Genomic DNA, 15,745 nt, shown 5'->3' with positions numbered 1-15,745 from the left:
CTCTTTTTATCTCTGTTGGTTTCTGTCTCTGTCTCTGTGTGTCTCTCTGTGTTTGTCTGTCTCTGTCTTCTCTGACTCTGTCTGTCTTCTCTGACTCTCTGTCTTTCTGTCTCTCTGTCTTTGTCTCTCTCTGTCTCTATCTCTGTCTCTCTGTCTGTCTCTGTCTCTCCCTCCTGAACCATTGTCTAATTGCCTCTTAAATTGGTCTCCCTGCCTCTTTAAAATCTATTCTTCACACAGCACCAAACTGATATTCCTAAAGCACAGGTCTGACCATGCCAATACTCTGCTCAAGAAGTTTCAGCAACTCAGAGCTGTCTTTAAGATGAAATAAAGCTCGGCTTGGCCTTTCAAGCCACACTCTGGCTTCAGCTCGCTTTCCAGTCCTGTCATACCTTCTCTGACCTTAAATGCTCTCTGTGCTCTCCAGACTGTCCTGTTTGATGTTACCTGTGTATAATGGCACCATTTCTTGTCTTCTCAGCTCTATAGAGGCTGTCCTCTAGGCCTGGAATGTCCTCCCTCCTCAAGGAACCGCTAGTTTCCTTCAAAATACAACTCAAAAGTGCTGCCTCCTAAGGGAGATCTTTCCTGATTCCCCACCCCCCAACCTCCTAAATTGCTTTTCTCAGACCATTTATACATACCTTGGGTATAAACTTATTTATATATGTTTCTTTAAAAGTTTTATTGTTGCCTTTTGTTTTTTATGTCACAGGTCACAGTGAGTCTTCCCTCTTTACAAAGAAGAAAATAAATAATTAAATGAAACCAATAAATAATAAAACCTGTCCTGAGGCAGGCACGTGGTGGTTAACTGTAGTTCTTCACCTCTCTGACAAAAGGGGAGTTCCTTTTCCTCTTGTCATTAAGCTTGGTCATTGTCATTCGATTAGAACTTTTTGTTTGGTTTTCTTCTTCTTTACACTGGGGTCATTTTGCATGTTTTTTCTGCTTACCTCTCTCTGCTTTATTTTGTCTTCCTATATTTCTTTGACTTTCTCACAGTGGACATTTCTTAAGATAACATATTTATTATATTAATGTATTCCAATTGTTTTAGCCATTCCCCCAAGTGAAAGGCCTGAACTTTACTTCGTAGTGTCTTTTCTTTCACTCTCTTCCTCTTTCTTCCTTTCTTTCTCTTTGCTTCTTCCTCCCCTCTTCTCTCCCTTCCCTCTTTTGAGCAGAGGAACAACATGGTCTCTGAGCTGTGCCTCAGGAAAATTATTTTCTAAAGTGTTGTGATGTGAGAAATGTGGTTTTGGGGATCACTGGACTTCCTAGGCAGGGCCAAAGTCCTGAGGAAGAACCCTGTGATAATCCCTAGGGAAGGCTGTACAGACCACAGGACTCCCAGAGGAAGACCAAGTGGTAGCCATCCCTTAATCTGTGGGGATCACAGGGCCTCCTAGGGGTCAGACCCTAAGGAAGACCTAAGCGATGGCCCCTTAGGACAGCGATAAGATCACAAGGCTCCCGAGACAGGGCCCGGAAGTCCCAAGTGATGTCCCCTTAAGAAGGCTGTGCAGACTACAGGGCTCCCCAAGGGAATCCAGAGTGGTAGCCCTCTTAACACTGCAGTGGGGATCACAGGACACCCCAAGACAAGATCCAGGAGTAAGCCTGGCGAGCTTCCGCTGCATGTTGCTTCCCTTCACTTGGCCCTAGGAAAATCCATGTGATTTGTCCATTCACACCCAAAGAACTCAGGACCAGAGAGTGGGCAGAGGAAGGCTTTTTTTTACACTCCCGGAGAGAGCAGGTGTAGTACTCACAGGAACACTCACACTGATACAGCTGCAGGAGCAGGGGTAACCATTCCCTCCACTCCTGCTAGAGTCATGGTTAGTTTACAGTCTTCGTTTTTTTACATAGTTTTCCTAGGTTATACAGTTTATATAAATAGGATAATAAGGATACAGAAGCAAAAGTGAAGTTAATTAGATTTTCCTTGTCTTAGTTTAGGATTAAACTATATTCTTTTACTTCCCCTACTTTCCCTCTTTAACATATGCAAATGATGCAAATCAGTAGGCCTGAATTCTTGACCAAGACCAGACTCTAGATAAGCTTGAACAGGTTCAAGTGGGTTTGGCCTTTCTAATTCCCTAGACTGCCTTCTCAAAAAGTATGCACATGTGTACAAGCCTGACCTCTCACCTGACCGACCTTGAGGCCTGGTCTCTGCTAAAGCTGGGGTGGGGGAGGGCAGGGAAGCACACCTTTAGTTCTGTGGAAACAAAACTCCTCCTCCCATTTCTTACAGTGAAAAATAGATTGAGATGGTTGAGAGAATAGGAACATAAAAAACAGTTAGAAGGCTATTTCCATAGTCCAGGTGAGAAGAGATGGAGAGCCTGAAACTAGGAGAGTGGAGAAAGGTAGCTGATTGGATATGGGAGGTGATGTGGTGGTGAAGGAGAGTGAAAAGTTGATGAGGACTAAGATGATGACACTGGACAACTGGTAGGACTATCGTACCCCCAACAGAAACTGGGAAGTTTGGAGAAATAGTGGGTTTAGAGAGAAATAAATGAATGAAAAGCATTTGTTAAGGGCTTACTATGCACCAAGTGTTGTGCTAAACTGGGAAGGGAAATACAAAAGTGGGAACTGTCTCCCCTTTCAAAGAACCCATTCTAATTAGGGAGAAACCACCCACATAGGAGAGTGGTAGTTAGGGAAGGATACTATGGTTTGGAAACTTGCTAGGATGGTGCCTGGAACCATGGAGGAGGAGATTGATATGCTCTTTTCAATATCTATTATTATGGTACTGGAATTAGAGGGTGGAGATGGGGTGGGTGGAAGAGTGAGCCATGATATGGGGAAGATGGTAGGGGAATAAAGTGAAGCAAGGAAAAAAAAATAATCAGCATAGTTTTGGACAAATTGACTTTGAAAGGATGATGGGCCTTCCAGCTGGAGGCTCAGGACTGGAGGTCAAGAGAGAAAGAGACCAGACCGAGATACATAGATTTGACAGTCTAACAGTGATAATTGAGCCCATGGGGAACAGATGAGGTCACCAAAAGAGGGAGTATATACAGAGAAGTGAAGTATCCAGGACAGGGTCTTGGTGAATACTCCAACAGTCTAAGGGTGCGTTTGGTCGGGGTGATCCATCAAAGGAGAGTGAGAATATCTGATCAGACTAACAGGAGGAAGGCCATAACCTTCAGCTGTCCCAGTGAGTTATTCTGATGAGGAGGTAAAGGACCCAGTTGTACTCCAAAAAAGATACGGAAGAGAAGTATAGAACACCAAGGACCTTGGCTGTGTTGAGGTCAAGGGCAGATATTCTAGGGGACTATCAATAACTTTCCACTCTCTTTTTCCTTCTATGGCCCATATTGCCAATTTATCTAGTGTTCTCACTCTTGGGATTATATCTTTTGTTCTAAGCCATCCTTCCTGGTTGCTCCCAGCTTCCCCCTGCTCTTGCTTTTGGGTACTTTGTTTCAGGCCTTGTGCCTCCCTTTGTGAGAACTAAAATAAGCCATTTTTTTTTTGGCGGGTGGTAGGGTTGGGGGGAGAAGGCCTATTGCTTTATGCATTCTTGGTCTATCTGATCCTTTGGGAAAACCCTTTCTAAGTCACATAATTATGGGAAAGTACTAGGACAGTTAAATTTTTGGGGGTAGAGGGGCTGTGCCTCATCTTTTTATAATCCTGTGACTTCCTCTGATAATAGGAATTGAGAGCTGGAAGGGCTGATTAGCCAGCCTAACCCTTTCATTTTTAGGTTAGGAAGTAGAAGCCCAAGGAAGGAGGTCAGACTCACATGGCCAATAAAATGAAATGCAGAACTGGGGCTGGATCCAGGCTTTCTTACTCCCAGCTCTGGGCTCTCTCTACTATCCCACCAATATTGTCTAAAAACTTGGAAACTGGAGAAGGGCAGGCATTGTATGGAGGGGCCCATTCTGAGCTGGCTCACCATCTCACTCTGCCAGAAGTTAAGTCAGTGACCTGGGTCTAGGGTAACATCACCGGGCCCCAGGTGCCACATAGTCTCCAGGGGAGCAGGCCTATGCTGCAAAGCTTTCAATCAGTCCCTGATAAGGGAAAGAACTGCTGGTGCAGGACCCTAATCAGATGCACGTTCTCATCTGGAAATGATTTGCATCCTAAGGACAGATAGAAGCCATTTCGATCACTTGGATTGGTTCCTAATTCCTGAGCTGGGCCCCTGCTTCATTCAGTGTTTAAGATTCCTCCCTAATTTGTTGGGCTTTTCCCTTTCTGCATTGTAAATAACAAAACTTAACTTTGCTGGACTAGACCAGAACCCTTTAAACGTGGCTTTGAAGTTTGTAGCTTTGTAATGCGGAAGCCTGCTGAAGAGCCTCTGCTCTCCTGCCAGCTTTAACCAATGCACAGTAATCAATTTTCATATCAAAGGGCGGGTGCCTGGGGTCGGGGACCGGATAGGTTGCTTGGCTCCAGGTTCCAGAATGCAGAGAAGATGTAGCACATCTGTGTTGGGTTCCCTGTTCCCCTAGACATTACCCATTCCCCCTTCCATACATGTTTCTCCCCTCCCTGCAGTGCCCTTGCAGCAATTTTACAAGCCAGCTCTGATACTGAAAGACAAATCAGGTTTTTTTTTAAAAGGAAGATTCTCGTAGGGTATAAAGAGTCCTATTTTTCTATCATCCCTCAGTGAAAACAAAACAACTCCTACTAACAAATTCACCCAGTATTCAATAGTTATTTTAGCTTCTTAGTTTCAACTAATTGCTGGTTTGAAAAAAATTTTTTTTTCAATTCAGAAAGGTTTGTGGAAGCAATTTAGTGTAAATTTCACCATTGCCCCGGGGTATTGAGCCAAAATAATACCAGTTCTTAATGGCCAATCAGAGAGGCCTGGTTGTTTTAATACAAAAAGAGAACCACACACTGCCAGTGGAATCAGCCAGCCCAGTGAGAGAGTGGCTGGTGAAGGGCTCCCAGCATCAGTAAGAAGTCTTCCATGGCCCCCAAATGGACTTGAAGACGTGGGTGACCTTGAATACTGACGGTGCTGTGAAAGAGATTTGACAGAAACCAAATGCTCTCTAGATAACACATCCTGGAAATAAACAAAAGGGCTGTGGAAATTAAACAGGGAAGCTGATAAAAGACAGAAAAGATCCCTGGGGGGAATGGATTTTTAAAGAAAGTCATTTGGATTTGTGACATATTAAAAAGATACAGTGTAGACCTGTCTACTTGGGAAATAGATAAATTAAACCACTGTGTTTCATCTCGGAAACCCATCATGGAGAGTAAAGCAGTATAGCAATTGGTCCCAAATGCTTTTTACTGTTACTAGAGTTTATTAAAAAATAAATCAGAGATCCACTGGGACTCTGGGAGAATCCCCCAATGGGATGGGTATGTGTGTGAAATTCACTGGAAGTGATTTCTCAAATCATAAAATTTTCAGGCTGGACTGTATCTGAAAGACCATCTAGCCATCACACCCCCTGCCCCTCATCATTTTACACAGAAGAAAGTTGGGATCCAGAGAGTTCGGGCGATTTACCTAAGGTCACCCAACGGGGAGGTGAAGCTGAGTCTAGGATAGGGACTTTAGAGGTGGAGGCGAAGTGACTTACTTGAGGTCACACCTTTAAACATGTGTCCTTAAACTTTCAAAGCCAACACTGTCTCTCTAGCCCAGGTCTCCTATAATTTCTAGTCCAGTGCTCTTTTTACTGAGTTCTCTAGTTCACAATACTCTTTTTCATAGAGAAAGGCAGAAAATTAAGCATTAAAATTTTACATTTCTTAATAAAATTTATTACATTGGGGAAAAGTCTACAAAAAAGTTTACCCCTTGTATGCTGGTTCTGGAATCTGGTGGAGTAATTTTAAAATTACATTAAATTTGTTGACTCATTGATTTTTTTTAATCACCTGGTTTTATTGAAGATAAATTGTACCTTTCAGAATTAATAAGTGTTTACTAGATTTGAGAGATTTCCATGCAATTTTTGATGACTGCTATAACTTTCAGTACTTAAGGAGATGTCTCTTCTTTCTTGCAAAAAGAAATTCTGTTTCCAAAAAGGCTATGCAAAGTAAAATCAGAAAAGAAGTAAAACCTATGTAGGAGATAAAAAGATCAGGAGGGGACATAGAAGCAAACAAAATGCATTTGTTTTTATTTTGTTTAAATGAATTTACACATTTTAAAACAAATTGCAAATAATTTAAAGTTTACAGCTTTATGTATCATTTGCTCTTTTCCCTTCACTTTGTTTGTTTACATGAATGTTTTTGATGATAGTTACTAAATTTATAATTTTTAAAAACCTCCCTAAAAAAGGACTCAGAACAATGAACTAAGTGTTGATTCTAAAAGCATTCAACAGGAAATGAGAAATGATTGCTTTAACTGGTGGCTAAAAATTGTGTACAAGCATTATAAATATTTTCAAATATCCACTGACAGGCTATAACCAGAACCCAGCATTTTTTAAGCATTCCAAGCCAACCATCTCATTCAGTTCCCACTCAGAATCTATGCTTCAGCCCAGCACTCCTGCCTGACTCCCTAACTCCAGTAACAACAAAAAAAAGCTTTTGGGATTACTTTCATGGGCCAGCCCAGGCTGCTGCTTTGGACTGTGGTGGGGCATCTTGAATCTTAGCCTCATTCTGCTTGGACAGCTCTCCTTAAAAGGCATTTGGGCCAGGGAAGTACAGTGAAAGATGAAGAGTTGGCAAGGAAAGAAGTACCATGTGTCCAAAGAGCACTGGATCTGCACTTAGAGACTTGGGTTCAAAATTCAGCTCTGCCACTACCTAGCTGACTGGAGGCAATTTATTGAATCTCTCTCTGGGCCTCAGTTTTTTCATTGTTCAAGTTAGGGGGTTGGACTAGATAAGAAGCTCTTGTCCTAATATATATAAATAATATATAGTAATTAATAATAATAAAAAATTATTAACAATAATATAAAATAAAAATTACACAAAATAGTTAAAACATAAAATAAAAGAATAATTAAAATATATAAAATTAATGTCAACTTGTAATTAATATAACTTATAATTAATAATAAATTAATAACAATAAATAATTTATATATGTATATATACATATATATTTGATAACTATATTCCAATATAATTGATTTCCTTTATAAGCCTCTGTATTTTATTTTATGGATTTAAAAATATGATTCTGAGAAGATCCATAGCTTTCTCCAGACTATCAGAAGGGTCTACAGCACAAAAAAATTTAAGAAGCTTTGGATTAGGTGATTTAAAAATCCCTTCCAGTTCTAAATCTGTGATTTTAAACCCAAGCCAGAGTCTTTCTGCATTTAGTCAGTAGTATGGGAAAAGAAGATTGAGCCAGCAACATTTGCCAAGCAATGTAGGGTCAAGGAATCATGAGAGATACAAGAGGTTTTGAGGGGAGGCTGTGGGGTGGCAATACCGTAAAACAGGAATGGGGCCTTGAGGCCACATGTGGCCCTCTAGGTCCTCAAGTGCAGCTCTTTGATTGAATCCAAACTTCACAGAACAAATCCCCTTAATACAAGGATTTGTTCTGTAAAACTTAGACTCAGTCAAAAGGCTGCACCCAAGGACCTAGAAGACCACATGTGGCCTCGAAGCCACAGATTCCCCACCCCTGCTAGAGAACAAGCTTGTTTGCCAAAGGAATGCTAGGATCCATATGCTTTTCAAGCCTACTTCACCCAGGCAGAGCTGACAGGCCTTAGCTGGCATGGACAAACTTTCCTCCATTTGTCATGGCTCATTATGTTAGACAAGTAGGAACTGTTCTTCCAAATACTTGTTTGATCACTGGATTCATTGACCTCTTTTCTCCCCACTGAAGAACCCCACCCTCCCTATTTTCCTCCTTGCCCATAGCTACCACCAAGCCAGGCTATCTTTTGAACTCATTTCTCTCAGCCTCCTTATAATAGAGGAATCTCCCATTGAAGTCCTATTCCTGTGCCTTTTATGGCATAGAGTTGACTCTATCTCACCAGAGAACAGTCTCCAGTAGGTCCTTCCAAGCTGGAGAGACTTTTTGAAAATAGGCTGGATGACTTCTGTCGTCCAAGGACCAGTCAGTTTAGCTAAATTTGGAAAGGCCCACCGTGATCGGAAGACCGGGAACCAGGTGATGAGTTTTGGGAGCATAACAACTCATGGAAACTGTCTATGAAAGCACAGAAAGGTTGTGATCTGAGTCATGGAGAAACGGCCCACCTGAAAGTTCATGGCTCTTTCCATGAAACCGTGTTGTCTTCATATCAGGTAGAGGTTTTTAATGCTGACTGTGGAGTGAGGAAAACTTGAGTTTGAATCTCACCTCAGACATTTACTAGCCGTGTGACCCCGAGCAAGCCACTTAACTTGTCTCAGCCTCAGTTTCCTCATTTGTAAAATGGAGATAATGATAGCCCCTACCTCACAGGGTTGTTGTGAGGATGAGAGGAGAAAATAGAATCATTCTGTAAACCTTGAGTGATAAAGAAGTGTTTTTGCTCTTATTGTTGGTGGTGTTGTCATTATTTGTATATTCATGGGCTGATGCCCCAACCTCGCTACTCCCCTACTCCCTACCATTAAAGGTGATAACCTAGTATTCTCCCTTCAATCTCTATTCTTGCTCTCCTCCTTGTCCATCTTAGCCCTGTGTTTCCTCAGTCCTATTTCAGCTCAGTTTCAGGTTACTGTGTCTCTCTCCCCTCTATGTTGATGACAGCCAAATCTGTATCTCCAGGACTGCCTTCCCCTGAGTGCCAGTCTTGTGTTTTCTCCACTGTCTGCTAGAACCCATGTTCTATAAATTGACCCCTTTTCATCCCCAACCTCTTCCTTTCCCCTTCTTTCCGACTAACTTGGCTTTCCTCTGATGACATGACATCCCTAGACACCCTAGTAAATGCTGGTGATTCCTCACACCTCAGGAAAAGTCATGATCCTCCTTGCATATCATGGTACTTCCAGACTCTTGCTATGCTACCATCACCCAGCAACCTATTCTCCTTCTTGTCATTGGACTCTGGAAGCGAGAGTGAGGCTGATGACTTTGCACAGCTCTGCCTCATTCATAACCAATTTACACGCAAGTCAAAACATCACCCACATGATGTCATTGGTCCTCTTCGAGAAGAATGACTAATAACAAGAATATAGGCATCTGATTGTAATGCTGTCTTCTGATCCCTAGGGGTGGCATCCACTAACTTCAGGGTGCCTACTATTCAATCTTCCTCAAATCTTTTTATTAAGGGGATTTGTTCTGTGAAGTTTGGATGCAGCCAAAGGGCTGTACTTGAGGACCTAGAGGGGCACACGTGGCCTCAAGGCCACAGGTTCCCCACCTTTGACTTATAGTCTTTCTTTCCACCTCTTATTCCACTATCATCCTCCCTTTCAATATTCACACTGATGACACTTCTAATGTTTAGGGTCCTCTCCTTTGTTCTTCTTAATCCTCTTTCCCTTTAAGTGTGCACATAAAGACCTGCCAACAGCTCTTTCTCAGCTTCCTTCTCTCTCTCTCTCTGGTCTTTTCCTTGACAATTTCATCAATTACCAAGGCTTCAGTGAACACCTCCATATTGAAGACCCCCAAGTCTGTGTCTTCAGGTTCCTGAGTTCTAGTCCCATATTTCCATTCTCATTTAGGATATCATCACTTAGATGTCCCACCTTGGATCATGAGTCCAGCATCACTAAAACTGAACTCATCATCTACTCCTTCAAATCTGCTCTTTGTAGTCTCCTTATTTCTTTTAAGTTTTATTGACAATTTTAATTTTTCTGTCAGCCATTTATGGAAACATTTTCTTCTTGCTTGAAAATAAATATCTATGACAAAGGAAAATGATTAAGCAAAATCTCACAACACTGGGATCACATCTGACAACGTGAACAATGTTTTAACCTAGTAGTTCTCCACTTCTCTGCTGAGAGGTGGGAGGTATGTTTCACTTTCTGTTTTCAGGGACAATTATTGTTTTTTCAGTTGAGCTTTCTAGCTAATGATTTTTTTCATGCATTATTATAGTCATTATGTAGACACACACATATATTCTGCTTATCTCCCCTATTTCTCTTGATGTCACCATCAATTATTTTCATCTTCATGTCCCTACTTTCTCCCCTTTTCAATCCTTCCTTCACATTGGCGCCAAAGCAACCTTCCTAACAGACAATTCTGATTGTTATTCCTCTGCTCAAACACCTTCAGTGGCTCCCCATTTGCTTACTGAATAAAATGATAAAAAAAAACCCTAGCATTTACATAGCACCTACTATGTTCCAGACTTTGTGCTAAGCACTTTATAATATCATCTCATTTGATCTTTACAACAATCCTGGGAGGTAGGTATTATTTTTGTCCCATTTTACAAATGAGGAAACTGAGGCATAGAGGTTAAATGACTTTCCTAGAGTCATACAGCTTGTAAGTTTTGAACTTCTTGACTTGAAGCTCAACATTCCATCTATTGTACCACCTAGGTGACTCTTAAATACAATATCCTTAGCCAGGCATTCAAGACTCCCTATAGTTTGGCTCCAAACTACCTTTCCAGCCTTATCGTGTGGTGTTCTTCCTTGGGTATTCTATTCTCCATCCAGATTGGATTACTGGTTATTTCTTTATTTTTTTTTCTGCCCCTTTCTTCCAGAAAGTAGCCAGGGCAGCTCAGTATATGTTCCATCCTCACATGGGCTCCACTCGCTGTAACCTAAACAGAGTAGACCAATGGGGCTGCTGTTTACCCCCATTTTGTTTGTGTAAGCTGTTCTCCACAGTTCAAATGGCCTCTGTTCATAGCTCTGCCAATTGCAATGCTGCTTTTCTTTCCAGGCTCAGCTCAGGTGCCACCTCCTCTATGAAGCCTTTCTTGATTGTCCCAGCAAGAAGTGATTCCCTCCTTTCTGAAATTTTTCATCTTCCTCTGTTTGACTCTACATATGTAATCACATTCTAACTTGTATTATAATTATTTGTGTACTTCCCATGCCTCTTGTATTGTGAGCTCCTCGAGGCAGGGGCTATGTTTTTCATCTCTGTTATTCCCTGCACTGAGTACAGGGTCCTCTGTGCACACAGAAGGTGCTTGGCGAATGTTTGTTGAGTCAGATTTGTTGTTCAATTCAATCTTTGCATTTCTCACTGTGCCCAGCAATGCCTAGCTCTGTAACTAACTGCTCAATAAATATTAGTCGAATGAATGAATATAAAACCTAGTCGCTTGATTTATCTCTTCACTTCCCAACAAGACAGGCCTACTCGATATCTTTTAATACAACATCAAATCAAATCAACAAATATTTAGGAGGTCAGGATAAAAGCAGGATACAATTAACCAATTGCTGCCTAGTGGAATTCTAAGGACCGCATGTCCTGGCTCATTCATTTTCTCAACTTTTGGTCCTTAAGTGAGTGTGCCACAGTGTGAGGGCTGAGAATTCTTCAGCATCTTTTGTTAAATTTGGCCCAGTGGTGCCGTGGCCACTAATGGGTCTATAATAGGCAGCTTTTCTCCAGCTTCTCTTCCCTCCCCCTCCTGCCTGTGTGGGCTGTCAGCGTGTGTCTTTCAATCCTAAGGTACTTCACAAGCTTTTCAAGGAAAGCCAGCAGCAGCAAGAGGGCATTTGGGTTAGCAGCATGGCCAGTATCGCAGACTGGGTGATTACTGCCCCGGTGGCACTGGTGTGCGGAAGTGCCCCATTTGTAAGGTCCCAAACTGACTGACCACACTGATGCATGCTTCTGGTCACAGCTCATTCTGTGGTTTGCACATTTACTGAATGATGGAAGGCAGAGGTCAGTAATACGGTTTAGATGATGACTCAGGTTACACAAATGACTTGTAATCACAATCTGGTGCCTGCCTTATTTCCTTTAAAAATTATTTGATGTATTTTGTTTTTCTGTTGCTTTTATTTCTATATGTATGTATACACATATACACATACATACATGTATATAAAAGAAATGTGTCAAAGGGTGGAATAGAGGGAAGGGAGATTACATACACACATACGTACACACATGTGTATGTACATACATACGTGTGTATGTACACACAAACACATGCATACACACATATACGGGTAATCTCCCTTCCCTCTATTCTACCCATTGATCGTTTCTTTTAACTGAACAAAAAAAAAAGAGAGGGGAAAGATCAGTTCAACAGAAACAACCATACCAATTGAGTATGACAGGTTATGTAATGTATCACACCCATAGTTCCCCACCTCTATAAAGGGAAAGCAGGGTGTCATTCTTTCTTTGGCAAGCAGATTCCGCCAGAGTTGGGGGTCCAGGGGTGGGGAACCTGCGGCCTTGAGGACACATGTGGCCCTCTAGGTCCATTCAGTCCATTTGACTGAATGGATTTGTTCTGTGAAGTTTGGATTTAGTCAAAGGGCTGCACTTGAGGACCTAGAGGGCTTCATATGGCCTCGAGGCCGCAGGTTCCCCACCCCTGAGAGATGTGACACCAAGATGAAGCTTGATACTAGCTAAACACTGAGAGAATTTAGAGTATAGCACTTGACACTTTGAAGACATTCTACTGTATCATCTTCATTATGCTCATGGGCAGGTCAATTTCAAAAAATGGATATTAACATAGCTTTTCAAATCGTGTGAAGCAAGATGCGAATGACACTAATTATTCCATTTCCAAATGTAACAGGGGACTGGCCAGTGAGCTCAGTCCTCAAGAGTATGTTCAGTGTGATGCTGCCCTTCATGTGGATGTTTGATAAGCCTGTAGGCATTTGAAATGGAGGGCTCTGTTCCCCACTTCAGAACACATGCAAGAATGCGATGACTTTTTCCTATCTCTTTCCATTTAAGAAGAGCTCTTAGCTTAACTAGAACTGGGGGCACATACAAAGGGCTCCAATAACTCTTTGCCTCACTGGCTGGGGTCTCGTGAGGATAACAAATTGCTGTGGGCTCTGGGCAGAGGAGGAACATCAGGCCTTCTCTCACCTGGAGCCACCATGAAGCCCCTGCCTTGTGAGACTTTGAAAGATCAGGGGAGAGGTCCAGTGACTGGAGTCCTTGTCAGAGTCTGACGGCAGTAGAACCTGGGGAGGACCCAGCACATCAAACAGCAGGACCAGAACAGCGAAGACACAATGTCTTCTACAAGGTAGTCGCTTGTCCGGTGACTATATCACATTCAGAAGTGGACTTGATAGATTAGGTACTTTGTAGCATTCAACCCACTCTTACCAGGACCTGGGTTGTTATAGGGGAAGAGTGTACCCCAGTTGGAAGGATATGTTTGTACTTCTGTTCTTGTTAAATATTCCAAGTATCCTTTCGGCAAAAACTAATTGGTATTAATTGATTAAATGATACTGAGGCCCTAATCACTGGGTCAATCAATGCTAGAGTGGAGATACTAACCATAGCTGGAGATTAATAAGGGGTGGAACACACTGGAAAGGGGACTAGAGCAAATAGCATTAGAGAGACACCCGGAACCCCTCAGAGGTACCCTTAGAACCTTGAGGGGATGATGTAGTTTTGCTTTGGGAACCTAGCTTGCCAGTGAGATTAGGAATTGAGATAAGGCCTCCTAGAGCTTATCAAGGCAATAAAAATAATGGTGATAGTGGGAGATGAGGAAGCTGGCCAATGTTTAATAACTGGCTTTCTGAAAAAAAAAAAGAGGTATGTATGACGCATTTTAAAGTTTAAGTTTTATTTTTTAACATTTTCCCATCACTTTCTTAAGTTTAAATAAATCAGCAAAAAGAAAAAAAATTCAATCCCTGATTAGAAGAGTTTGTTGATTTTCGAGGTATAAATGTTTACACTGAAAATTTAACAATCAGGTCTTGCAAGCTGGTTCAAACTGGCTGTAGCACACTCGTGGTGATAGTTTATATTTACATAGGCTTTAAGTCTTACCAAACATTTTCTCTATAACAAACAACTCTGAGAAATGGGTGGGCATAAATATTACTTTCTCATTTTACAGAGAAGGAAACTAGATTTAGAAAGGTTAAATGAGACTTAAATAAGATACCCACCAGCATATAACTACTACTTAGTTCCTCCGATACTAAATCCAATGGTTTTTTTTTTTCTACCCATGACATTATATTTCCCCTAGCTCAGCCTGATGGCTTTAACTCTTTTTTTTTTTTGAGGGCAATTGGGGTTAAATGACTTGCCCAAGGTCACACAGCTAGTAAGTGTGTCAAGTGTCTGAGGCCAGATTTGAACTCCAGTTCTACTGATTTCAGGGCTGATGCTCTACTCACTGTGCCACTTAGTTGCCCCCAGCCTAATGGCTTTAAGTAGAAGGATGTAGAATTGGCAGTGTGATTTGCATGGGGTCTGTGACTGTGATGTGGGGGAGAACCAAGACTAGTCCTCCTCTCTTCCAACCCCAGACCCTCCCTCCTTATCTATATGTTACCATGGCTTTGAGGAGGGAGGGGGAAAATAAGAAGGAAAAGGAAGGTTGGTGGAGAAAATTAAGGGCACTTCCTAGTGTGAATTAGAAAGTTGAAGGAATCATCAGGTGGCTCTTCCTCATTTTGGGTCTCAGTTTCCTCATCTGTAAGGAGGCTAAACTGAAGCTGAAATCACTACTTTACAGCAAAGCTGGGATTAGGGTTCAGATGCTGCTTTTGTTATACTGAAATGGTCTGTGCCTGTTCACAAGGTGTGTAATTAAAGCCTTCAAAAGAAATGCTGGAGTATGGTTCTCCATGACTTAAGTGCTGAATGATTTGATTATTAACAACCCTTTGGTTTTGGTGTCCTCATATGATTTAAATCTGGAAGGGTTCATGTTGTTGTTGTTCAGTCGTTTCAGTTGTGTCTGACTCTTCGTGACCGCATTTGGGGTTTTCTTGGCAGAGATGCTGGAGTGGTTTGCCATTTCCTTCTCTAGCTCATTTTACAGATGAGGAAGCTGAGGCAAACAGGGTTAAGTGACTTGCCCAGGGCCACACAGCTTGTAAGTGTTTGAGTCTGGATTTGAAGTCAGGTCTTCCTGACTCCAGTAGTCTATCTCCTGTGCCACCTAACCGCTCCTGGAAGGGTTCATCGAGATCATCCAATATAAACTCTTTATGTCTCAGATAAAGACTCAAGAGGTTAAGGGACTTGCTGGAGGTTACAAAACCAATTAATCAATCACCAAGAATTTCATTAAGGTTTTACTACTTTGCCAGCCATTGTGCTAAGCATTGGTCATGTAACGACAAAAGTGAGAGTCTGTGCCCTCTAGGAACTCATGATCTTCTATCAGGGGATATAGCGCAGATACACAGGGTGGAGAAGCTGATCCCTGACAAATCCATTGCCAGGCACACCACCTTCCCCTGCTTCCCCACCAGCCTGGTTGATGTGATTACAGAAAGTAAGGACAATAGAAGTAATGAGGTGTTAATATGTTAGGGGAAGTGCAAAGACTTGTTCATTTTATGAAGTGTGAAGAGGTTTCCCAGATGGAATTGCAAGGGCAGCTCCCCATTGGCTGGCCAAGAGATTGGTCATGTCCTCGGTGTCCTTTAAAAAGCAAAACTTGCCAGTGCTGTTCAATGCAGTGGAGACAGGGAGCGGCTCTGTAGAGTGTGACTCCTGCACTTGGGAGGGAGATAATATGGGTCAGAGACTGTATGGTGGTTGTTGTTGCTGTTGCATGGGAGCAGGAGATGGGGAGGGCCAAGATCAGCCAAAGTTGGGGCATCTTTGTAACCACAGCTCCTCCCAACCACATGG

This window comes from Trichosurus vulpecula, chromosome 1 (assembly GCF_011100635.1).
Source record: "Trichosurus vulpecula isolate mTriVul1 chromosome 1, mTriVul1.pri, whole genome shotgun sequence".
NCBI classification, from domain to species: Eukaryota; Metazoa; Chordata; class Mammalia; order Diprotodontia; family Phalangeridae; genus Trichosurus; species Trichosurus vulpecula.
Note: the sequence above shows the minus strand (reverse complement) of the source record.